Genomic DNA, 15,248 nt, shown 5'->3' on the forward strand with positions numbered 1-15,248 from the left:
ATGATCACCTTAGACGATCACAAAGAAAATAAATGTTTTTTCTATGCAAAATTATCAAGCGATTGCTTCTGGTCTGTTCACAATAAAGCAACGGCCTTATCATCTGGGGTGTGCCAACATTGCTGTTGCCAACAAACTCATAGAGGTGATTGCTTCATTGTGATACGCATGCCCCTTCACCACAACAAGGTAACTATCACGAAGGGGAATTGACACATGTATTTGCCTTTTTTTTGTTTTGTTTTTGCAGCCACAGTGCAGCACCAGAGGCCAGAAAATGTAGGCATGCACATATGCCTGAAAAATTAGGTATTGTTGTCAGAAAAAATTGATGTTTTCCAGGCAGAAAGTGCCCTAAAACATTGCGGTTTGAACCCTAGTTGGTGGCAGAGAAGTCACGCAAGTCATCCGGCATGCAGAGATAATATACAGCAGCGTGTGGACCATTTTTAGCCCAAGGCATCTCATCTCATCAGGCATTTTTTAGTCAAATGTATTGACCACTGTCAGTCCCTTCGGGATCCATGCCTCATTCATCTTAATAAAGGTGAGGTAATCTAGACTTTTTTTTACCTAGACGGCTTCTCTTCTCAGTGACAATACCTCCTGCTGCACTGAAGGTCCTTTCTGACAGGACAATTGAAGCGGGGTAGGCCAGAAGTTCTATCACAAATTGGGATAGCTCAGGCCACAGGTCAAGCCTGCACACCCAGTAGTTAAGGGGTTCATCGCTCCTCAGAGTGTCGATATCTGCAGTTAAAGCGAGGTAGTCTGCTACCTGTCGGTCTAGTCGTTCTCTGAGGGTGGACCCCGAAGGGCTGTGGCGATGCGTAGGACTTAAAAAGCTCTGCATGTCCTCCATCAACAACACGTCTGTAAAGCATCCTGTCCTTGCCGGCGTGGTCGTGGTAGGAGGAGGATTACTTTCACCTCTTCCCCTGTTAGATTCCCATTGTGCTGTGACATCACCATTATACGTTGTGTAAAGCATACTTTTTAACTTGTTTTGGAACTGCTGCATCCTTTCCAACTTCTGGTAATTCGGTAACATTTCAGGCACTTTCTGCTTATACTGGGGGTCTAGTAGCGTGGCCACCCTGTACAGGTCGTTTTCCTTCAGCCTTTTTATATGAGGGTCCCTCAACAGGCACGACAGCATAAAATACCCCATTTGCACAAGGTTGGATGCAGAGCTACTCATGTCCCGTTCCTCGTCCTCACTGATCTCACTGAAGGTCAGTTCTTCCCCCCAGCCACGTACAACACCATGGGTACCAGATAGGTGACAACAAGCACCCCGGGATGCCTGCTGTGGTTGGTCTTCCTCTTCCTCAAAGCCACATTCCTCCTCTTCCTCATACTCCTCTTCCAGCTATGCCGCAAGTCCAGCAAGCAATGCTGATAAGGCTGTTTGTGGTGGTAATAGTGACCACAACTCTTCCTCTTCACGCTCATCTACAGCCTGATCCAGCACTCTTCCAGGAAGAAAACAAATGGGATGATGTCGCTGATGGTGACTTCGGTGTGACTGACTAGGTTTATCACCTCCTCAAAAGGACGCATGAGCCTACAGGCATTGCGCATGAGCGTCCAGTAACGTGGCAAAAAAAATACCCAGCTCTGCAGAGGCTGTCCTAGCACCCCAGTCATACAAATACTCGTTGGCGGCTTTTTCTTGTTGGAGCAGGCGGTCGAACAGTAGGAGTGTTGAATTCCAACGCGTTGGGCTGTCGCAAATCAAGCGCCTCACTGGCATGTTGTTTCGCCGCTGAATATCTGAAAAGTGCACCATGGCCGTGTAGGAATGCCTGAAATGGCCACACACCTTCCTGGCCTGCTTGAGGACGTCCTGTAAGCCTGGATACTTATGCACAAAGCGTTGTACGATCAGATAACACACACGTGCCATGCAAGGCACATGTGTCAACTTGCCCAAATTCAATGCCGCCAACAAATTGCTTCCGTTGTCACACACCACTTTGCTGATCTCCAGTTGGTGTGGAGTCAGCCACTGATTCACCTGTGCGTTCAGGGCAGACAGGAGTGCTGGTCCGGTGTGACTCTCTGCTTTCAGGTAAGTCAACCTCAAGACGGCGTGACACTGTCGTATCCGGGGTGTAGAAAAGCCCCTGGGGAGCTGGGGGGGTGCATTTGATGTGGAGCAAGACACAGCAGAAGAAGAGGACTCAGCCAAAGAGGTTAGCGAAGAGGATGGAGTAGGAGGAGTAGAGGAGGTGGCAGCAGGCCTGCCTGCAAGTTGTGGCGGTGTCAACAACTCCTCTGCAGAGCCACGCATTCCATGCTTGGCAGCCATCAGCATGTTTACCCAATGCGCAATGTACGTTATATACTTGCCCTGACCATGCTTTGCAGACCAGGTATCGGTGGTCAGATGGACCCTTGCCCCAACACTGTGTGCCAGCCATGCCATGACTTCTTTTTCCACAATAGAGTACAGGTTGGGGATTGCCTTTTGTGAAAAAAAAAATTGTCCGGGTACCTTCCATTGCGGCGTCCCAATAGCTACAAATTTTTTTAAGACCTCAGACTCCACCAGCTTGTATGGAAAAAGCTGGTGGGCTAAGAGTTCCGACAAGCCAGCTGTCAGACGCTGGGCAAGGGGGTGACTCTGTGACATTGGCTTCTTACGCTCAAACATGTCCTTGACAGACACCTGACTGTGGGCAGATGAGCAGGAACTGCTCAAGGCGAGAGGCGGAGTGGTGGGTGGTTGAGAGGGGGCAAGGAGGACAGCAGTGGTTGACGTGGCTGAACATGCTTGACCAGGAGGAGGATGGTGGCTTTGAGTTTGTGTGCTGCTTGAACTCGTCATCATGTGTTTATCCCATAGGCGTTTGTGATGTGAGATCATGTGCCTTCGCAAAGCAGTTGTACCTAGGTGGGTGTTGGACTTGCCACGACTCCGTTTCTTTTGGCACAAGTTGCAAATGGAATCGCTGTTATCAGAGGCAGACACACAAAAAAATGCCACATTGCTGAGCTTTGCAATGATGGCACTCTGGTGGTAGCAACAGCATGCGTTGATTGGCGTGCTGTCTGGCTGACCCCGGGTGCCGATACATGCTGTCTGACTGTGCCACTAGCTCCTAGCGACGACCTCCCCCTGCTTCCAACTCGTCTCCTCCTCCTCTTCGTCTCCCCATCTGAACTTTCCTCCTGTTCTTCTTCTCCTCGAGTGGGCACCCACGTGACATCCACGGACACATCGTCATCATCAACCGCTTCACTTTTATCTGACAACTCGGCAAAGGAAGCAGCAGCAGGTACAACATTATCATCATCACACCGTACGTCCATCTGTGTAATGCTGCCTAACTGAGACATATCCCTGTTATCTACATACTCTGGCAATACTGGTCGCACATCACTCATTTCTTCCAACTGATGCGTAAATAACTCCTCTGACAGATCAAGTGAAGCAGCTGTGGTGCTAGTGTTGGTGGTGGCAGCAGGCGGGCGAGTGGTAACTTGAGAGGTGCTGAGCTGGAGGAGGATGGTGCGTCAAGGTTCCAAGAGGAAGCTGTAGAAGATTGGGTGTCCTGTGTTAGCCAATCAACTATGTCCTCAGAACTTTTCGAGCTCAGGGTAAGTGGCCTCTGAACACTGGGCATTATTCTAAGGGCCAAAGGAAATCACAGCACCACGACCACGACCACGACAGCCCCTGCGGGGTTGCCTGCCTCTGCCTGTCATTTTTTTTAGATTAGTTGTACTATGCGTGCAAGCTACTGTGACACCAGATATGAGTGGTGGCACTGTGCACTGGCAGTAGTTGGCACAGTACACGCTGACGCTGTAGGCTTGACACACACGCTTGCAGGCAACTAACTGCAATTATATTACAGTCAAAAAAGTTGTTGTTGTTTTTTAAATGCAAGCTACTGTGACACCAGATATGAGTGGTGGCACTGGGCAAGTGGGCACAGTATACGCTGTGGGCCTGACACACACGTTGGTAGGCAACTGCAATTAGATTACAGAGGAAAAAGAAAAAAGCAGACTGATGTACTAGCCCTAAAAAGGGCTTTTTGGGGTGTTGTCAGGACGCTGTCCTTACAGCAGATCAGATGAGTCTTTCAGGACTGGAGTGGACACTGAATACACTTGCCTAGCTATCGATTTCCCTATTAAATCAGCAGCAGCTACACTGTCCCTCCTCTCACTAAGACTGCAGCTTCCGAATGAATCTAAGATGGATGCTGTCCTTGCTTTTTGCTAGGAGGTGGGAGGGTCTGAGAGGGAGGGTATGCTGCTGATTGGCTGGAATGTGTCTGCTGACTGTGAGGTACAGGGTCAAAGTTTGCTCAATGATGACAAATAGGGGGCAGACCGAACATCGCATATGTTCGCCCGCCGCGGTGAAAGCGAACAAGCGATGTTCGCCGGCGAATAGTTTGGGACATCTCTAATGTTGATATGATGGAAGAGGAGGAAAAGGATTAGAAAAGGAAGATTCAACCATATACCCTTGTTTGTTGTGGAATGACAATACAGGACATATAGCACCCGATTACGCATTCCGGCCAGTCAATCACTGTAATGCCAGTAGCCATTAAGGCCACTTAATGAACAAAAACAGCAGTAACAAACAATGCTTGTGCATCCTGTGCTTCATATTTCTCATAACCCTTCAGTTAACATCTGGAGCTGGCATTTTTATACACCACAAATGCAGATGAAAAGAACATCACAATTACGCAAAAACAAAGTGCCCAGAAAAACCTACATGTGAACCCATCCTAAAGTTCTTTTTTTTTTTTTTTGGTTTAGAAAATAGGGATGAGCGAACCCGAACTGTATAGTTCGGGTTCGTACCGAATTTTGGGACCTGTGTGAAGTTGGCACCCCATGTTCTTAAATTTCAAAAAGAAATACACCATTTGTTTGTGCTGCGTTTGTGCTGGTTTGTGCCGCAAAAATGAACGTTTGTGCCGGTTCGGTTCCTGAGATATTGCGCGTTAGATTTTTATGAAGCCCCGCCCATTTTCCACCCCATGTTCTTAAATTTCAAAAAGAAATACACCATTCGTTTGTGCTGCGTTTGTGCTGGTTTGTGCCGCAAAAATGAACGTTTGTGCCGGTTCGGTTCCTGAGATATTGCGCGTTAGATTTTTATGAAGCCCCGCCCATTTTCCACCCCATGTTCTTAAATTTAAAAAAGAAACACACCATTCGTTTGTGCTGCGTTTGTGCTGGTTTGTGCCGCAAAAATTAACGTTTCTGCCGGTTCGGTTCCTGAGATATTGCGCGTTAGATTTTTATGAAGCCCCGCCCATTTTCCACCCCATGTTCTTAAATTTCAAAAAGAAATACACCATTCGTTTGTGCTGCGTTTGTGCTGGTTTGTGCTGCAAAAATGAACGTTTGCGCCGCTTTAGTTTCCGAGATATTGCACGCTTGATTTGCTGAAACCCCGCCCATTTTCCACCCCATGTTCTTAAATTTCAAAAATAAATACACCATTCGTTTGTGCTGCGTTTGTGCTGGTTTGTGCTGCAAAAATGAACGTTTGCGCCGATTTGGTTTCCGAGATATTGCGCGCTTGATTTGCTGAAACCCCGCCCACTTTCCACCCCATGTTTTTAAATTTCAAAAAGAAATACACCATTCGTTTGTGCTGCGTTTGTGCTGGTTTGTGCTGCAAAAATGAACGTTTGCGCCGCTTTGGTTTCCGAGATATTGCGCTCGATTTGCTGAAACCCCGCCCACTTTCCACCCCATGTTCTTAAATTTCAAAAAGAAATACACCGTTCGTTTGTGCTGCGTTTGTGCTGGTTTGTGCTGCAAAAATTAACGTTTGCGCCGATTTCGTTTCCGAGATATTGCGCGCTTGATTTGCTGAAACCCCGCCCACTTTCCACCCCATGTTTTTAAATTTCAAAAATAAATACATCATTCGTTTGTGCTGCGTTTGTGCTGGTTTGTGCAGCAAAAATTAACGTTTGCGCCGCTTTGGTTTCCGAGATATTGCGCTCGATTTCCTGAAACCCCGCCCACTTTCCACCCCATGTTCTTAAATTTCAAAAAGAAATACACCGTTCGTTTGTGCTGCGTTTGTGCTGGTTTGTGCTGCAAAAATTAACGTTTGCGCCGCTTTCGTTTCCGAGATATTGCGCGCTTGATTTGCTGAAACCCCGCCCACTTTCCACCCCATGTTTTAAAATTTCAAAAAGAAATACACCATTCGTTTGTGCTGCGTTTGTGCTGGTTTGTGCAGAAAAAATGAACGTTTGCGCCGCTTTGGTTTCCGAGATATTGCGTGCTTGATTTGATGAAACCCCGCCCACTTTCCACCCCATGTTTTTAACTCTGACTCTAGACCCCCAGGTGTGCTGCAGCTTGCCCCCCTCCCGCCCCCTTTCACAACTTTTTTTGGGGCACAAGCATATTATATATTTTTTTCTGCGTACTCTGACTGTGGCCGGGACTCTTAGCGTCACTGTTAGCGCATCGCACGCCCCACCGCTGATCAACTTCGGACGGTTGACCAGCGAGTTTGAATTTAAAAAAAAATCTAATTTTTGGGCCTTTTTTTTTTTTTTTGTCTGTAAGGTTTAGGGTAAGTTCCCGAACACCCGTCCCCCCACACACACGCACACCAAATAAAGTTTATCACACACACACACTCCCCTATGGCCTGCCGGATGTTCTAGGCGGCATATGCCCAGCTTGCCTCCGAGTCCGAGAGCCCCAGTGAGGACGAGGATAACCCCACTTTCCTTTTGTCATCCGCGTCCTCCTCATCATCTAGCAATGATGATGAGACCCCAAGGCGGCGGAGATGCCGCCAGGTGGAGCAAGGAGACCGCCATGCTAGGGACCCTGTGGCCCACACTAGTACGAGAAGCTCTGGGGCTCGTACTAGTTTTCCGGCCCACCAGTTAAGACCACCGGAGCCCCCTACCGGTGAACTTGTCTGGTATACCCCAGAGCGTTTTGAGCCCGTGATTCCTGGTTTTGTAGGCCAACCAGGAATCCAGATTTCCACAGTGGGCTTCACTGAATGCGACTACTTTAGTCTTTTTTTCAGTGACCCCTTTGTGAATCTGATGTTGGAGCAGACGAACCTGTACGCCCCACAGTTCATTGCTCAACATCCGGGCTCCTTTTTGGCTAGGCCCGGTGGCTAGACTCTGGTCTGTGCAGCCAAGATGAGGACGTTTTGGGGCCTCGTGCTGCATATGGGCCTAGTCAAGAAACCTAGTGTCAGGCATTACTGGAGTGGGGACGTCCTCTACCAGACTCCACTTTACAATTATGCAGATAATGCAGCATGTCCCCCCCAAGGTGATCCTGCCTATGACCGCCTGTACAAAATCAGGTCGGTCATCGATCACTTTGGGGCCAAATTTGTGCAGGTCTATATACCTGGAAGGGAAGTCGCGGTTGATGAGTCTCTCATTGCTTTCAAGGGGAGACTCATTATCCGCCAGTATGTTCCCTCTAAGCGGGCGAGGTATGGCGTGAAGCTGTACAAACTTTGTGAGAGTACCTCAGGGTGCACTTACAAGTTTCGTGTGTACGAGGGGCGAGATTCTTGTATTCAACCCCCAGAATATCCCCCCACTCTGGGTGTTAGCGGGAAACTTGTGTGGGACCTTATGCACCCACTGCTAAATAAGGGTTACCACCTTTGCGTGGATAACTTTTATACTAGTATCCCCTTGTTCCAGTATCTTGCCGCCAGATCCACGTTCGCTTGTGGGACCGTGCGGAAAAATCAACGCGGCCTACCTGCCCACCCCCTCCAGGTACCTATCCCCAGGGGTGAGACCCGTGCCCTTACCAGTGGAAACCTGTTGCTGGTCAGGTATAAGGACAAGAGGGATGTCCTTGTACTGTCCACAATTCATGGTATCGGCATCACCCCTGTCCCTATGCGAGGTACCGCGGCAACGGTCCTCAAGCCCGATTGTATCGTCGCCTACAATCGTTATATGGGAGGAGTTGATCTCTCTGATCAAGTCCTCGAGCCATATAATGCCATGCGCAAAACCTGGCATGGTATAAAAAAGTTGCGGTCTACTTGGTACAGGTTGCCTTGTACAACTCTTTTGTGCTGTCCCGGAGCGCTGGCAACACAGGGACATTCCTCCAGTTCTATGAGGCAGTCCTCAAGGACCTGATCTTTTCTGACCGGGAAAGAGCAGGCCGGCGTACCTCGGGAACTGGAGGCGCCCGGATCGTCCCTGGCCAACACTTTCCAGGTGTGGTCCCCCATACTAGAAAGAAGGGCGGACCCAAAAAAGGTGCAGAGTGTGTCACAGGAGGGGGATACGAAAGGACACCACTACTCAATGTGACACGTGACCCGATCATCCGGGCCTCTACACTTCCATGGAGTACTACATTTATGTTCCCCTTCCCCATTTTAGCCCCTGACAATCGGATATAAAACTATGGGGATACTAGTATAAAAGTTATCCACGTGCAGGTGGTAGCCCTTATCTAGCAGTGGGTGCATAAGGTCCCACACAAGTTTCCCGCTAACACCCAGAGTGGGGGAACCTTCTGGGGGTTAAATACGGGAATCTCGCCCCTCGTACACACAAAACTTGTAAGTGCACCCTGAGGTACTCTCACAAAGTTTGTACAGCTTCACGCCATACCTCCCCCGCTTAGAGGGAACATACTGGCTGATAATGAGTCTCCCCTTGAAAGCAATGAGAGACTCATCAACCGCGACTTCCCTTCCAGGTACATAGACCTGCACAAATTTGGCCCCAAAGTGATCGATGACCGACCTGATTTTGTACAGGCGGTCATAGGCAGGATCACCTTGGGGGGGACATGCTGCATTATCTGCATAATTGTAAAGTGGGGTCTGGTAGAGGATGTCCCCACTCCAGTAATGCCTGACACTAGGTTTCTTGACTAGGCCCATATGCAGCACGAGGCCCCAAAACCTCCTCATCTTGGCTGCACAGACCGGAGTCCAGCCACCGGGCCTAGCCAAAAAGGAGCCTGGGTGTTGAGCAATGAACTGTGGGGCGTACAGGTTCGTCTGCTCCAACATCAGATTCACAAAGGGGTCACTGAAAAAAAGACTAAAGTAGTCGCATTCAGTGAAGCCCACTGTGGAAATCTGGATTCCTGGTTGGCCTACAAAATCAGGAATCACGGGTTCAAAACGCTCTGACAAGTTCACCGGTAGGGGGCTCCGGTGGTCTTAACTGGTGGGCCGGAAAACTAGTACGAGCCCCAGAGCTTCTCGTACTAGTGTGGGCCACAGGGTCCCTAGCATGGCGATCTCCTTGCTCCACCTGGCGGCGTCTCCGCCGCCTTGGGGTCTCATCATCATTGCTAGATGATGAGGAGGACGCGGATGACAAAAGGAAAGTGGGGTTATCCTCGTCCTCACTGGGGCTCTCGGAGGCAAGCTGGGCATATGCCGCCTAGAACATCCGGCAGGCCATAGGGGAGTGTGTGTGTGTGATAAACTTTATTTGGTGTGCATGTGTGTGGGGGGACGGGTGTTCGGGAACTTACCCTAAACCTTACAGACCAAAAAAATAAAAAAAGCCCCAAAAATGTGATTTTTTTTTAAAATTCAAACTCGCTAATCAACCGTCCGAAGTTGATCAGCGGTGGGGCGTGCGATGCGCTAACAGTGACGCTAAGGGTCCATTCACACGTCCGTTTTTTCTTTCCTGATCTGTTCAGTTTTTTGCGGAACAGATCTGGACCAGATCTGGACCCATTCATTTTCAATGGGTCCTGGAAATAAATCGGACAGCACAGTTTCCGTTGTTCCGTTCCGCATGTCCGTTTAAATATAAAACATGTCCTATTCTTTTCCGCAAAATTCGGATCCTGGTACAAGAAATCCAAACAACTTTATTTGATTATTGAAATTTATACATGGTTCCGTTTTTTGCAAAAAACGGATGACATACGGATGACATACGGAAACATTTTCAGGAACAACGGATCCGCAAAAAACGGACCGAAAATCGGGATATAGGAAAATACTGACGTGTGAATGTAGCCTAAGGCCTCTTTCACACTACCGTTTTTTTTTTCCGTTTTGCGGTCCGTTTTTTGCGTTCCGTATACGGATTCAGTATAAAACTGAACAACGGATCCGTGAAAAACGGAACGCAAAACACTGAATTCAACATACTGTAGTGTGAAAGAGGCCTAAGAGTCATGGCCACAGTCAGCGTACGCAAAAAAAAAAATATATAATATGCTTGTGCCCCAAAAAAAGTTGTGAAAGGGGGCGGGAGGGGGGCAAGCTGCAGCACACCTGGGGGGTCTAGAGTCAGGGTTAAAAACATGGGGTGGAAAGTGGGAGGGGTTTCATCAGATCAAGCATGCAATATTTCGGAAACCAAAGCGGCGCAAACGTTCATTTTTGCAGCACAAACGCAGCACAAACGAATGGTGTATTTCTTTTTTAAATTTAAAAACATGGGGTGGAAAGTGGGCGGGGTTTCAGCAAATCAAGCGCGCAATATCTCAGAAACGAAAGCGGCGCAAACGTTCATTTTTGCGGCACAAACCAGCACAAACGAATGGTGTATTTCTTTTTGAAATTTAAAAACATGGGGTGGAAAGTGGGCGGGGTTTCAGCAAATCAAGCGCGCAATATCTCGGAAACGAAAGCGGCGCAAACGTTAATTTTTGCTGCACAAACCAGCACAAACGCAGCACAAACTAATGGTGTATTGCTTTTTGAAATTTAAAAACATGGGGTGGAAAGTGGGCGGGGTTTCAGCAAATCAAGCGCGCAATATCTCGGAAACCAAAGCGGCGCAAACGTTAATTTTTGCAGCACAAACCAGCACAAACGCAGCACAAACGAATGGTGTATTGCTTTTTGAAATTTAAAAACATGGGGTGGAAAGTGGGTGGGGTTTCACCAAGGGCTGCCACCAAGTGCATTTAACCAAATCAGTGTATTTCTGGTGTATTTCTTTTTGAAATTTTAGAACATGGGGTGCCAAATTCACACAGGTAATTTTGGGGGGTCCGTGACACGGACCCGAACCCGAACATTTTCGTAAAAGTCCGGGTTCGGGTTCGGTGTTAGTCGCTTTCTTGGCGCTTTTTGAAAGGCTGCAAAGCAGCCAATCAACAAGCGTCATACTACTTGCCCCAAGAGGCCATCACAGCCATGCCTACTATTGGCATGGCTGTGATTGGCTAGTGCAGCATGTGACCCAGCCTCTATTTAAGCTGGAGTCACGTAGCGCCACCCGTCACTCTGCTCTGATCAGTGTAGGGAGAGGTTTGCAGCTGTGACGTTAGCGCGAGATTAGGCAGTGATTAACTCATCCAAAAGACTTAATTCAGTGATCGATCTACAGCTGTGGATCATTGAACTGCTGCTATTTAATTGCTCACTGTTTTTAGGCTGCCCAGAGCGTTTTTCATTCACTTTTTTCGGCGGCCATTTTGTGTCTTGTGGTGCGCCAGCACAAGCTGCCACCAAGTGCATTTAACCCTCAATAGTAGGGGTTCGTACCGTATTTTGGGGTGTCCGTGACACGGACCCGAACCCGGACATTTTCGTAAAAGTCCGGGTTCGGGTTCGGTGTTCGTCGCTTTCTTGGCGCTTTTGTGACGCTTTCTTGGCGCTTTTTGAAAGGCTGCAAAGCAGCCAATCAACAAGCGTCATACTACTTGCCCCAAGAGGCCATCACAGCCATGCCTACTATTGTCACAGCCTCTATTTAAGCTGGAGTCACATAGCGCCGCACGTCACTCTGCTCTGATTAGCGTAGGGAGAGGTTGCGGCTGCGACAGTAGGGCGAGATTAGGCAGATTAACTCCTCCAAAGTACTTGATTATTGATCGATCTGCAGCTGTGGGTCATTGAGCTGCTGATACTCAATTGCTCACTGTTTTTAGGCTGCCCAGACCGTTTGTCAGTCACATTTTTCTGGGGTGATCGGCGGCCATTTTGTGTCTTGTGGTGCGCCAGCACAAGCTGCGACCAAGTGCATTTAACCCTCAATGGTGTGGTTGTTTTTTGGCTAAAGCCTACATCAGGGTGAAGCTGTCACACCAAGTGCATTTAACCAGCAATAGTCTGTTTATTTTTTGGCCATATACTACATCAGGGGCAAGCTGCGCCCGTCACCAAGTGCATTTAACCCTCAGTAGTGTGGTTGGTCAAGCTATCACACCAAGTGCATTTAACCAGCAATAGTCTGTTCATTTTTTGGCCATATACTACATCAGGGGCAAACTGCGCCCGTCACCAAGTGCATTTAACCCTCAGTAGTGTGGTTGGTCAAGCTGTCACACCAAGTGCATTTAACCAGCAATAGTCTGTTCATTTTTTGGCCATATACTACATCAGGGGCAAGCTGCGCCCGTCACCAAGTGCATTTAACCCTCAGTAGTGTGGTTGGTCAAGCTGTGACACCAAGTGCATTTAACCAGCAATAGTCTGTTCATTTTTTGGCCATATACTACATCAGGGGCAAGCTGCGCCCGTCACCAAGTGCATTTAACCAGCAATAGTGTGGTTATTTTTTGGCCATATCCCAGTCTAATTCTGTCACTAAATCTATACCTGTCACCCAGCGCCTAAATACTAGGCCTCAAATTTATATCCCGCTAAATCTCTCGTTACCGCTGTACTGTTGTGGCTGGGCAAGTTATTTAGTGTCCGTCAAAGCACAGTTTTTGTTCTGGGTTGAAATACAATTCCCAATTTAGCAATTTCATAATTTAGTGGTTTCTGCTATATCAGAGCTATTTGAAATCTATCCCTAAAAGGGTATATAATATTCAAGGTGCACATAGGGTCATTCAGAATAACTTCACACACACGCTACTGTGCATTTCCAAGTCCAATTCTGTTAGTAAATCCATACCGGTCACCCAGCGCCTAAATACTAGGCCTCAAATTTATATCCCGCTAAATCTCTCGTTACCGCTGTCCTGTTGTGGCTGGGAAAGTTATTTAGTGTCCGTCAAAGCACATTTTTTGTTCTGGGTTGAAATACAATTCCCAATTTAGCAATTTCATAATTTAGTGGTTTCTGCTATATCAGAGCTATTTGAAATCTATCCCTAAAAGGGTATATAATATTCAAGGTGCACATAGGGTCATTCAGAATAACTTCACACACACACTACTGTGCATTTCCAAGTCTAATTCTGTCACTAAATCCATACCGGTCACCCAGCGCCTAAATACTAGGCCTCAAATTTATATCCCGCTGAATTTGAATACAATACATTGGGCCAAATAATATTTTTGTTGTTGTGGTGAACCATAACAATGAGGAAAACATCTAGTAAGGGACGCGGACGTGGACATGGTCGTGGTGGTGTTAGTGGACCCTCTGGTGCTGGGAGAGGACGTGGCCGTTCTGCCACATCCACACGTCCTAGAGTACCAACTACCTCAGGTCCCAGTAGCCGCCAGAATTTACAGCGATTTATGGTGGGGCCCAATGCCGTTCTAAGGATGGTAAGGCCTGAGCAGGTACAGGCATTAGTCAATTGGGTGGCCGACAGTGGATCCAGCACGTTCACATTATCTCCAACCCAGTCTTCTGCAGAAAGCGCACAGATGGCGCCTGAAAACCAACCCCATCAGTCTGTCACATCACCCCCATGCATACCAGGGAAACTGTCTCAGCCTCAAGTTATGCAGCAGTCTCTTATGCTGTTTGAAGACTCCGCTGGCAGGGTTTCCCAAGGGCATCCACCTAGCCCTTCCCCAGCGGTGAAAGACATAGAATGCACTGACGCACAACCACTTATGTTTCCTGATGATGAGGACATGGGAATACCACCTCAGCATGTCTCTGATGATGACGAAACACAGGTGCCAACTGCTGCGTCTTTCTGCAGTGTGCAGACTGAACAGGAGGTCAGGGATCAAGATTGGGTGGAAGACGATGCAGGGGACGATGAGGTCCTAGACCCCACATGGAATGAAGGTCGTGCCACTGACTTTCACAGTTCGGAGGAAGAGGCAGTGGTGAGACCGAGCCAACAGCGTAGCAAAAGAGGGAGCAGTGGGCAAAAGCAGAACACCCGCCGCCAAGAGACTCCGCCTGCTACTGACCGCCGCCATCTGGGACCGAGCACCCCAAAGGCAGCTTCAAGGAGTTCCCTGGCATGGCACTTCTTCAAACAATGTGCTGACGACAAGACCCGAGTGGTTTGCACGCTGTGCCATCAGAGCCTGAAGCGAGGCATTAACGTTCTGAACCTGAGCACAACCTGCATGACCAGGCACCTGCATGCAAAGCATGAACTGCAGTGGAGTAAACACCTTAAAACCAAGGAAGTCACTCAGGCTCCCCCTGCTACCTCTTCTGCTGCTGCCGCCTCGGCCTCTTCTGCTGCTGCCGCCTCGGCCTCTTCTTCCGCCTCTGGAGGAACGTTGGCACCTGCCGCCCAGCAAACAGGGGATGTACCACCAACACCACCACCACCACCTCCGTCACCAAGCGTCTCAACCATGTCACACGGCAGCGTTCAGCTCTCCATCTCACAAACATTTGAGAGAAAGCGTAAATTCCCACCTAGCCACCCTCGATCCCTGGCCCTGAATGCCAGCATTTCTAAACTACTGGCCTATGAAATGCTGTCATTTAGGCTGGTGGACACAGACAGCTTCAAACAGCTCATGTCGCTTGCTGTCCCACAGTATGTTGTTCCCAGCCGCCACTACTTCTCCAAGAGAGCCGTGCCTTCCCTGCACAACCAAGTATCCGATAAAATCAAGTGTGCACTGCGCAACGCCATCTGTGGCAAGGTCCACCTAACCACAGATACGTGGACCAGTAAGCACGGCCAGGGACGCTATATCTCCCTAACTGCACACTGGGTAAATGTAGTGGCAGCTGGGCCCCAGGCGGAGAGCTGTTTGGCGCACGTCCTTCCGCCGCCAAGGATCGCAGGGCAACATTCTTTGCCTCCTGTTGCCACCTCCTCCTTCTCGGCTTCCTCCTCCTCTTCTTCCACCTGCTCATCCAGTCAGCCACACACCTTCACCACCAACTTCAGCACAGCCCGGGGTAAACGTCAGCAGGCCATTCTGAAACTCATATGTTTGGGGGACAGGCCCCACACCGCACAGGAGTTGTGGCGGGGTATAGAACAACAGACCGACGAGTGGTTGCTGCCGGTGAGCCTCAAGCCCGGCCTGGTGGTGTGTGATAATGGGCGAAATCTCGTTGCAGCTCTGGGACTAGCCAATTTGACGCACATCCCTTGCTTGGCGCATGTGCTGAATTTGGTGGTGCAGAAGC

The sequence above is a fragment of the Bufo gargarizans genome, chromosome 2 (assembly GCF_014858855.1).
Source record: "Bufo gargarizans isolate SCDJY-AF-19 chromosome 2, ASM1485885v1, whole genome shotgun sequence".
Taxonomy (NCBI): domain Eukaryota; kingdom Metazoa; phylum Chordata; class Amphibia; order Anura; family Bufonidae; genus Bufo; species Bufo gargarizans.